We start from the raw sequence: 12597 nt of genomic DNA on the forward strand, positions 1-12597 counted from the left end.
GTGAATTTCATGACCCCTGGGTCAGATGTGAGGGTGGGGCTCGATAATTTAGTGAAAATGCATTAATTCTATTAAATAATCCTGTTTGCTCCTTAGTGTTAAGCAGATAAACAAAGTGATTAGTTATGATGAGCAAACATGTGCTCCCAGGGTCAGAAGCTCTGGTGTTTCGGGGTTGGGGGCTCTATTGATAATATAGTGAATCTGTAGTAAAAATGCATTATTTATTTAAAAATCTTCTCCGCACCTGGGCATATCTGAGGCAAACAGTAAAAGTTTTTATAACGAAGGGAATTTTTAAGTGATTTTTGAACATCTGGACCATTTGGTCAAGTGTTCTGGTCCTGGCCAGGGCTCTATTAGTTTGTATTCTACTGAGAGGAGTTATTTTCCTTTGCCATTTACTTTTGATAATTTATCACTGTAAATAATGTACTTGAAAGGTAAATAGAATAAGAAAATTATGAGAAAACTTTTATTGTATAATACAAAAATTACTTTCATAGTGTTAATGATCAGATAGACTTGTAAGTAGTAGATAAATAAAAATGAGACAAAAATAACTTGTCTTACTAAATATTCATCAAAGACCAAGAGAGGCCAATGTAAGAGATTTCAACAAAGAATTAAAATAGTACAGAAGCATTGATAATTTGTTAATACCGTATATCCGTTTTTTTCCGCGATGATCTAATTTTCGCATTTTTTGCTATCATTTTTAATTCGCAAAAAATAAAACACGCAGAAATTATATCGGTTATTGTGTGGCAGAAAAAAGTTACCTTTTTTAATTTTTTTTTTTTAAAATCGCAAAAAATAACTTACGCAAAATAAAAACTGTACAAATCTCACTCTTTTTCGTAAAATTTGCAACACGCGCAAAACCCGGATATACGGTATACTGTATGGTGATAGTGATAAATGGGGAACAGATTAAAACCCAATTTATGAACTGTTAATGAATATTAAGACCAATTGTTTTGTTGATCATGATCATCCTATTTTTCTTTCACCTTTCACGATATTTACTTTCACCTTTCAGTTCATTTTATACTTTATGCATCCTTTAAATTGTTGTATCATACTCAGGTGATCATTAAGGCCCTTGGGCCTCTTGTTAAATAATAGGCTTATTTTTTTAACTTAGAAATTTTATTTCACGTTTTTTAATTTTAATTGTATTAAATTAATGTATTTCCGAATAAAAAAAATGAAAAAAAAGTGAATATAAGAAAAAAAAAATTCCTTGCAGAAAGTAGGGGTCGAACCGCGACCTCCCAATTGATAGTCCGCGACTTTATCCATTACGCCACGGCATCTTATTGAAAAAAACCCTGTTTTAAAATCAATATATTTGTAGAAATCGAATTGGGACACCCAGTTACCTGTTGTATCGAGGAGCAGCTGGGAATATGTATATATCTTGTATACATTTTGTATATTCTATGTTAATTGCGCAGATTTTTGGGGCTGATTAATTTATAATGCATCTCTTATCGGGATGATGACAATTATCAGCGACGGGCACCTGTTTTTCCCCTCTCCAAATGCATCTTCACCCCGAAAAACGTTGTAAATTTTTGAAACGATTTTAACAATCAAAAAACAAGACAGTATATTGGGCTAATACAGAACGGAAAGTAGCTCCGTCCACTGTATTCCCGTTCTGTATTGCTAATACAGAACAGCAAACTTCAAAGTTAAATGAAGTTAAACCACTCATGTACATGTGATAATTCAAAAGAAACTGAAAATTGAGAAACATTAATTCTAACCACATACATCATGAAGATGGAAAATACCACAGCAGTCTATAAAAGAAAGCTGGCTCCATATTTGAGCATAATGGGTGGTAAAATGGCGAGTTTACATGCATAATTATGCATTATAAATATCATGTGTATCACATATTTTTTTTTCCAAATGTTAGTCAATGTGTGAATGCAATATCAAGTAAATACAATTAAAAGTTCACTTTATTTAGAATTAATGTTTAGAGATACAGGATTTTTCAGTGCAAAAAGAAAGAAAAAATGATTTACCTCCCTTACCAAACTGTTATGTTTGCTGCAGACCTGCAGCAAGTCTGCTGCAAGTTTGCAGCAAACAAAATTGTTCGCAGGAAGAAAATTTTCTTGTTCGCAGATGATTGCCGCTAGCTGCGATCTTGCGGCAAACATTGCAGCAATTGCTGCAAGCTTGCAGCAAATTCGCAGGAACTCAACATGTTTGCAGGAACATTGCAAGAAACATAAACGCCCATCTGTTGTTCGCAGCAAGTTTGCAGGAAACATTCAACAAATTGAATGTTTGCAGGAAGTTCGCAAGAACAGTAAACAAGACAGATCAGCCAATGAAATGCAGACTGTACTGAGGTCAATACAGAATTCGCCATTTTGAAATGTTTGAATTGAAGTTGTAGATGTTTCAGCATTTTGTTAGGAATATATACCATTTTGAATGATTACAAAAGCATAATTATGGATGTAGGAGTACATTGGCATACAAACATCTAATTGGTAAGATCTGACTTTGTTTTATTTTAATATGAAACAATTATCTCTTGAAAAACTGGTGTACTTGCTAAATCTAAATCTACTTATGAATTTCAATCTTTATCTTAATATCACATTTGTATGTCTCTTTAATGTATTAAAGGTTCAAAACCAATTTTTATAAATGTTTATACGTTTTCAAATAAATTGGTATTAACTGTAAAATTTTAATTTGTGTGTACATAGAGTTATGTGCAAGGGTTCTTAATTTTTTCTGTACATGTCTATTACATCTGTACATGTATATTACATTTGAATTACGAATAGTATGGGAACCTTGTCTAGGAACAAAAAGAAAGACTGTCAACAATTCAGAAACTTGCATCATTTCAGACACATATGGTGGATTTTCTCTATAATTAACAGATTAAGGTCAAGACAAAGGCTTTCTGCGAACTTGTTGCTTGTATGCAGGAATGTGCTGAAAACAATAAATATATTGCTTGCTGCAAGTTAGCAGCAATGTTTGCCGCAAGTTTTCAGCAATGTTTGCCGCAAGCTTGCAGCAATGTTTGCCGCAAGCTTGCAGCAATGTTTGCTGCAAGCTTGCAGCAAGGTCTCCATATTTGGAAAACCCAATGTTTGCTGCAGACTTGCAGCAAACCTCATTTGCATGGTAAAATGTTTGCTGCAAGCTTGCTGCATACCTGCCGCAAACTTGCTGCAAACACAGAAGCTTTGCATAGGCTGTCATGGTTTCTTTAGCTTCATTGCCGCAAGCTTGCAGCAATGTCTGCAGCAGGTTTGCAGCAATGTTTGCTGCAGACTTGCAGCAAATGTTTGCAGGAAGGCAGTATTTTTGGTAAGGGCTGTTAATTGGTTATAATAAGCACTTGTGTCCTCCACATCATGGTCTTTCCAGTGCATGGTAGGGTTAGCAAGTGGATCTTCACAGCTGAACGTTCCGAAACCAGCACCCTAAACATGCTAAAAAATTCGATGCGTTTGTGTTAGACGACAACTCTCAAGAATTTTGCCAAACTTGATTTTCCTTTGAATGGTACTTGGGGTGGTCATCAAAACTTGTACACTTAAAAAACAACACAAAATTAGCTGAACAAGTATCAGTCTAATAATGCGACTTCATACCGGCTAACGCCTATGCATGTACATTTATCAATATCAGTGTGCATAGTGTACCACTTGTTTTCATTTGAACGTGAATAAATGCACTTTCAAAACAGTTTTAAACTCTTCAACCAATACTTACTCACCTCTAATACCAAAGGAATGACCGTCTTATCTGATGAACTGATGTGATGTTCTCCATCATAAAATAATCATGAAAATTGATGTTCACATCATCATGTTGTTGTTTACTGCTACAGCGGAAACACGCGGTAATCTCCATTCCTATCAACTCTTACAGTGATGAGTCGTGTAAAATTTATGCGAGATTTTGTGCTTGTTTCAAAATGGTTTAAATTTATATTTCATGTCAGTATAGATCTTATTATATTTTATATAAAGAATATATAACATACAGCAATATAAATTCTGACTTTTTCGACGCAAAGACTCTTAGGGAATTTTTACTCAAAATTATTGTATCTATAAAAATAGATAAATAAATTCATTATATGAAAACAAAAAAAATACCACACTTCACTAAAGGGTTAAAGATATTATTTGTTTTTTTAACCAATTATTTTGTAAAAAGCATTTATTTCAATAAAAATATGTAATAAAATAATACTAAACAATATGTTGTTCAGGGTGAGGCGCAACGAAATCGACCTTGACGTTAAAGAGTGATCAGCCCCGATTTTTCAACAAAAAATTACGCGGAGGTCCAAAAATTCAAACTATCTAATGCAGAAAACACTGAGAGTTAGAAGACCAGTAAAGGCTTGTTTAAATGGAAATTTTCTTCACTTTTACCAGCTGTATTTTGTTTTCCCTATTTCTATATAGAAATACAAGTAAAAATGAGCTTTGTTTAAATATTTTGAATGAAAACGAGAAAAAACACAAACGTTGAAGAAAATGCTTATTTTTACAAAATATGTTAAAGTAAAAACAACAATTTTACATATTTTAAAAGCAGGGGAAATATGCTTTTTAATTATATCAAACTTTCTTTATGCATTTAATCAGGAAAAAATATGCCAAACGTCGGGAAAACCGTCCTTGCTTTGGAAATTTGCGCCATTTTCAAAAAGTAATGAATGTCTTCAAAACGTAAAATCTATTCATTACCTACGTATAAGCTATAAAATTTTTACAGGGTTTCTTAAAGCTATCATGAAAAAGATACGGAGATCCTGTTTTCGCGAAGTCTTGTTTTAACGCGCTATCGGTCACACTGACCGATGCATATTCCACCACAGTATTTATTGATATTCACATTATTTGATTTTTATTTAAAAAAAAAAAATCGCTGATCTCCATAGACTTCAATGGAATTTGTTAATTTGTCATATTGTAATTTTTGAATTAACCGGGTAGTAGTAAATATAAAAATTACAATATTGATTTGCCAAAAACCCGATCTGAGATTTAAACTAGAAAAGAAAGCAGGTTTTGCATCAACAATAGCATCGAAAACTGTGTCCAAATGGGGGAGAGGAAATGAGAGAGGAACAGTAATATTGTTCAGTTTGCGATAATCTACCGCAAATCTTCATTCTCCTTAGCGTTTACGAACCATTACCACGGGTGAGTGCCAAATGCTATTGCTGGGCTCTATGATGTCGTTATCAAGCATCTCATTTACATGCTTTCTAATTTTTTCTTGGATTGCCTGAGTGGCTCTGTATAAAGGCATGCGAACGGGACGAGAGTCTGAATGAGTTTCATTGCGATGCTCATAAACATTTGTTTCACCTAGTTCAGACAAATCTTTGGCAAAGATATATCTATTTGATTTCAAGAACTTTCAAGTGTAGTCTTTTGTTTTTGAGTGAGGTTGGGGTTTTGGAGATCAAATGAGATATCATTGTTAGGCATGTTGTTTGAAGACGAGTCAAGTGATGAGACAGGGACACCTAAATCCTGAATAGAGTTTGGTTCAATTTCGGTGACAGTAGCTAGCACTTGGTTGAAATGGATTTCGACAACTTTGTTAGTAGGATTCATAAGTTTCAAATAACCCCTTAAGTTTTGAATTTGAACAAGGGTTTTGTCTGCAGCTAGATTCAAAGAACAGTGTTTCGACTGGTTCAAGTAAAATAACATTTGTTTTTCTGCGACTCACCTTGATCATAACTACAGTTTCAGAATGTTATGGAATGATGTATGATTTGGCTGCCCTAGCATAACCAGCATAAGATTGAATACAACAGACACTTGGGTTAGCACTGGTGTTATTGTCAAATGACAGAGTGTTTGCATTAAAGTCAATCTTAACTCTGTCAGTGCGCATGAAATCAGCACCTAGAATGAATGAATGATGCAAGTTTTCAATGACATGAACAGCGAACTCATAAATTTGGTCTTAAAATGAGATAGGGAGCACTATTTTGCCTATGACAATGAGTGTCTGACCCGATACACCTTTAGTAAATAAAATTCTGGTGATTCTAACTGTGAAGTTGCAAACTTTGTTTTTGACAAAAATGACTGACTGATGCAAGAAATGCTAGCATCTGTATCTATCAAAGAAAAAGTTTTAGCACCACAAACATAAATTTTAACAGTGTTTTTCTCAATAGTTTGAGTGAAATTTACATAAGCACAATTTGGTTTGGATTTATTTATTTTTATTATTATATTTGTTTGCTTTTTACTGAATTCTTTTGAATTTTAGCACTTTAAACATGTTTAAAATTCAATTTACCTTTTGCCCACTCTCAGAAAAACCTCGAGTAGGCTCGAGTCCCTATTGTATTCCTAATGTTTTCTTTGCCAAAAATGTTTTACATATGAGTTTTATATGCCCTGTCTTGCCACATTTGTCACGTTTTATCTCTAGCCCAAAAAACAGAACGTGAAACACATGACTTACCACATCAGAAGCAGATTCTGGTACTGTCACTCCTCACGTCTGAGGCCCTGGGGTCTGCGCTGGTTGTTGCCTTGGTAGTTTGACGGGGGTGGTTGGCGGGGGACCTGGGTGGCTTCACGTCTGGGTTTTTGTCCATGAGCGGGTGCACTGGCATCGGTAGCTGATTCTGTGTTTTGTCCCTTCAGATTTGCCATCGAGTCAACAGCAACATTTACAGATGCTTGGATTGTAGCGGCCATGTCCATGGTAGGTTGCTGAGTCATGGATAGTCCACGCTCCACGTTTTTGGCCTCCTGTCGAAGTTCCTCTATTGTTTTGGGCCTTTGAAGGGTACACTTGGCCCCGAATTGATTGTTTTAGTCCTTTAATAGCTCTACCAATGAGATATTTTTCGTCTAAGTTCATAACACAAGCTGCAAGCTGGAACCGGTACATATAATTGTCAATGGTTTCATCCTGTTGTGATGGATATTGTCAGGTCTGTATCATAAAGATCACTTTTTTGGAATCTGGCAAAAAAGGCCTCCTTGAATGTCTGCAAGTTCCTTTCTGATTGCTCTTCTAAGGTAACAAACCAGTGTCTGACTATTTCAGTTACATGGAAGGGAATTATGTCCATAGCCTGTTTGTCCGTCAATGAATAGAGGCTGACAGAAGACATGAATGTCATCCACAACCATTATAAGGCTGCAAGTGGACTGTCACTCTAGGAGATGGGAGCTGAGGTGGAAGCTGAGGTTGGGGCTGGTTAGGTGTTGTCTGCGCAATTTGAGGTGACACCGATTGGCTAGGCGTCGTTTGTGCAGGCTGTTCTTCAGTTCTCTGGTTAGTTTTGTATTTTCTACAGGTTCTAACTTGAAGCTGTTGCTCCTTGACTGGGTTGTTCTGCCCTCTGACTGCGTCTTGTTGTTACTGTTGTGCTGGCGTCAGTGTTAGTTGGCTTCATGGTGAGAGGTCAGGATCTGAATGATTCTCCACCAGTAATATTAATAATAATATTATGTTGTTGTTGATGTGCGGAAATAGCTCGGCTATTGCTAAGGGAAGCAATTGACACTGGGTCTTGGTGCACTGCAATACTGAAATAGAACAAAAGTCAGAATAAAGTTGTCGATACGTGTATTTTGGTTCACTCGCAATAGAATGACATGTTACATAATCTTATGTAATTAATATGACAAACTTTCAATTGAGACATTATCATAAAAATATTGATGAACATTAGTTTTTGTGTCCTAACAATAAGAAAAATAACAATGTTTTTCATACGTATACAATGATTTAGAATTCAAATAAAGATTGCCACATTAAATTTATTACCAATCATCGAGTTCCAAAAGTACGAATTATTAACGTATTTACAATATCTAATTTTACCTACATATATTCAGCACAAATGTAAACGAAGACTGTAAGTTAAGTAAACAACGGCTTCTCGGTCGATCAATGATGCCGTTTAACCAGAAAAATGACCGTTTATTCTTTTCATAAAAATTTACCTTTTTAAACAATGCCAAAACAAAAAAATTCCATGATTTTGATTGTGTCAGGAAAGCGTGCCAAAATGTAAAGGTAGACGTGTTATTTTCGTAACTTTCCATACTGAAGAGCTTTAAACCACATTTAGAAATAGCGCGAAATTCAAATTACTAAACCATGCAAAATAACACATAAATTTCAAAGAATCAAAATATGAACAATCATTATAATTACTTTATAACTATTTACAACTGTTTTACCACTTTGCTAACATAATCACCTTACTTCTTGAAAAAGTAATAATTGTACTCAACATACTGGTGTTTTTTTTTTCCATATAACAAACTTGAAAAACCAAATTCACACAATTTAGGCATAAATCAAAATAACTTTTTAAGACACAAAGTAATGTTTTAAACATGAAAAATTTACATTCATTAGAGAGATTCTCAACAGATAAAGAAATAAAATATGTAACATACCTGCAGTTTGAAATTTGATTGGATACCTGCTGATCAGTCTGAAGTTTGTATATGCGCTCGCGTCGGTTTTCGGCCATTGTATTGCGAGTGAGCCAAAATACACGTATCGACAACTTTTCCGTAAGACCTATTAAAAATTACGCAGTAATTGCTGAAGAAATATAAGACTGGAATGTTTACGGCTAAAATAGTTTGATTGCATTAGCACCTATTAATCCACCAAACAAACAGTTACGAAGATACAATTAAAGATCAAAGTCATAAAATTGTCCTAGCAGAGTATTTCATCAGTGTCACCTTTTGTTAACTCAGGAAGTGACAGGTTTCTTGTTTATTCAATAAAATGGTCAAATATACTTTAGTGCTGAGGATGGTTGCCAAAATAAACAAAATTCTCCTGAGAAAATTACATACTATTTGTACTTTGCCGATATGTGTAAAATAATTTGTATCATTCTGAACAAAGGAAATAATTTGTTATAAACAATTCCACTAACTTTGAACTGAAATTAAAAATTTTATTGTAAAGTATTAAATGTTTTAATTTACTTCAAAACGTAAAAATGTTAAAATTATTTAAAATATAAAATAATACACATGTTCATATAAAAAGGGTTTTGAATTTACCGGTTGGTAGTAAATACAAAAATTACAATATGACAAATTACTGTCTAGTTAATTACATTTTTTAAATTTTCTCTTGGTAAATCATTTTCTACTGTAAAATGCTTTGAATAAATGTCAGAGTATTATATACGTGATGGATATTTAAGGAAAGAGAATAAGGTTCTATTAGGGATGTAAAACCTTAAGTAATAATAGTTTTTAAGAAAGAGGAAGGATAAATATGACAGATTATTGAGACAAAATACATATTAAATATTATACTAACTTTATAAAAATTGCTTCTCGTTGAAGTGGTGTTTTACTCCAATATATATTGTCTGGTATTTGAAGATGCTGGTATTCTTTCTTTAAACGATACTCCCTGGCCCTTTCCGTTTAAAGACTATTTAACTTCTGCTTCTTGCATTTTTACAATTTTCTCTAAGGCCCTGTCCTAAAAAACCTTCCATATTCTTCCTCTTCTCAGGGCGGGGATCATCTAGTATGTTCTCCAATTTCCGTTTTCTTAAAAGATTTTTCATCTTTACTGGTGATCCTTGAAACAAAGAATTGTCATATTGAAATATTTTAAGACATTTTAAGATCACAATACATTGTTAAAAGTCATAGTCTGTGTTACTATAAAAGTTATGTTTTAGAAACATTTGGAAAGATTCTCCAGAGGTTGCTTTTGCCTTGGTCATGGTATTCAGCAGGTACTTGAGTGTGTAAAATTTAAGTCTGCTCTTAAATTTTTTTTAATATCAGTTCATTATTGCAAAATGAGATCTTAAACCAAGTTATTGATTGATTGAATGTTGTTTTACGTCCCGTTCGAGAATTTTTCACTCAAATAGAGACATCACTATATAAGGACGAAGGGCTTCGAATGTAGCCTTTACTTGGCACTCAGGGCCATTGAGCAGTGAGGGTTCTTTATTGTGACAACGCCTACCGTGACATGGGCCTCAGTTTTTAAGGTCTCGTCCAAAGAACCCGCAATTTTCACTTCAAAATGCCGAGCGCTTGGCGAAGGAACAGTTGCTACCAATTTTTAATCAATTTAAGTCAGTTGCGGCCATGATTCGGACACACGACCTTCCGATCACGGAGCGAGCGCTCTACCGACTGAGCTTCCGTGACGTTCTCCATTCAGGTGACGTCCTTATATATGTGAAAAAAAGTCATAATTGATGTTGGTAAAGATTTGTGATTTCAAAGTTTCCAAAAGTTCCTTAGAATTTTGAAGGGTCCTTGTCTGATTTACACCACTTCTAAAATATATTGTTGCACAGTACTCCAGAAGTTTTTACTTTACTGCTGTTAATATTTTAGGGAGGACTAAAGAAAGAGGCTTGATAGAACATTTACTGGAACCCGCTATGTATCTTTGTAAGGGTTTTTATGAAATTTCGAAGTCCAGTCTATGAAGGGTAATTCAAGTTCATTTTGTTTGTTGGATATATTGAAAATATTCAAACTGACATATGATTTTGAATATTGTTCTCCTTAGAAAGAAAGCTATGGGTATAAGGTGGATATTCTATCCTGGCCTCCATATTGTGTATCGGGTTCTCGATGAACTTGTTGCCTGAAAGTTGGCAGAGTGTCAGCCTTCAATGTTATTCCAAAACCACATTGGATACACGGCTGTTAAATGAAGGCCTCTCTACCTCTCTCTTATCTTCCTAAGGTTTGATATTGTTCCTGTTTCTTCCCTTTCAAATGTCCTCGTAAGAGAACCCAAGGCAGTGCATAGTTCACATAAAAGATGGATAAAGAACAGCTTTTTATAATTCCTTAACATCTTGAGGAGGCTACTCGCTGGGGTTCCTTTACTTTCCCTCATCACCTAAAAGAAAAAACCAATGCAGGAGACAACTTTCCCTCATCACCTAAAAGAAAAAACCAATGCAGGAGACAATTTAAAGGAAAGAAATTAAAAAAAAAAGGCCTCCACCACCGATGGACATCCAGATGCAACTGCATTTTCGAGTGTTGTTACTTACTATAGACAAATACAGCTTTCTTACAGTCTAAACTGCAGCCTCATGACCCAGCCATCTTGTGTGCACTGCCCTCTTCACGGAGATATTGTCCAAATTTTTTAACTTCCCTGTCTCTCTCACCAAATGACTGGCACTTTTAGTTTCAGCTTATGTGCAATGACTGGTAGTATGGATCTCAACTTGCGCCTTATCAACATTTGTGCAAGTGAGTTTCTTAAAAAGGCGTTGTCCTATAACTAATTGCAGCCCCTTTATGCTAAATAGCAACTGCTAAAAAATTCTTCATCAATTTGAAAAGAGAAATTCATTTTCTATGTCATGAAAAACTAAACCATTGTAAGGAGAGGCTATATATTGTTTTTAGTAAAACAATTATGTCCTTCACAAGCTCAATGTATTTCTTATCAGTAAGTAAGGAATTGTTATATTTCCAAATTTATATTACAGAAGGAAAATACATGCTCTATGATCCATCATTGAATTTAAAAAAAAAAAAAAGAAATTCTCAAATCAACTGCTTATGTATTAACACAAATAACAGACACTAAGCAGAGTAAAAACAATTGAAAAATATTCTTAATATTTATTACGCATTCTACAAGGAAATCAAGCCTCTTTTTGATATGCATTAACAGAATACATGTACCAATCAGTGGGATTTTTTCAATATGGAATGTTCAAAGACATATGTGTATGTACTATGTAACATAATGATAGACACTACACGATGAACAACAAAACAAAGAACTGAAACTAAACAAAAATCTAAACACTACAAAGATGTATATAGCCACTTTTAGAAATGTAACTCACCAGTACATACATCGTCGCAAGCCACGGGTTTTGTGTCCATTCTATTTCCACAAACCCGTGGCTGCCTCCTACCAAATTCTCTCGTTCTCGCGACTCAATCATTGAATATTTATTAAGTGACGCCAGATTTACCTTGACCAATGAAATCACTCTATCAATTTTTGGTACGCTTAAATGGCGGCGCCCATAATGAAATCATGTTTGCTATGCGTGGCAGATTTATTGAAAAAAAAAATACGATAGATCCTGAAGAACATAGGTGAGTAACGTATATTCTAAAATACTTACAAGGTTTTACATTAAAATACAGGGTTTCGAATGTAGACGTTGTGTGAGAACGCTGAATAGCGTTACTCGTTAAGAAATAAATTCGAACCGAAGTTGATGTACAGCTCGTGGTTATGGTTACACCCAAATACAAGATAGACTGATCATTTTCATTCGTTCTGACTTGAAGCGTCAGATGTCATTCCATTGGTTGAATGCATGTTATTAATATTCATGAGAACGAGAGAAATTTGTAGGAGACAGCCAAGGGTTTGTGGAAATAGAATGGACACAAAACCCGTGGCTTGCGACGATGCAGTACATATATATATTTTCCTTTAAAAAATAAAAAAAAAATCTGCAGACAGTTTGTATATATTTACATAATAAATGCGAGGTAGGTCATCTGCATCAGTAAAGATAAAGTCGGAATCAACAGA

Source organism: Saccostrea echinata, unplaced genomic scaffold (genome assembly GCF_033153115.1).
Source record: "Saccostrea echinata isolate AGI-Se365-2 ecotype Australia unplaced genomic scaffold, CSIRO_AGI_Sech_v1 ptg000006l, whole genome shotgun sequence".
NCBI classification, from domain to species: Eukaryota; Metazoa; Mollusca; class Bivalvia; order Ostreida; family Ostreidae; genus Saccostrea; species Saccostrea echinata.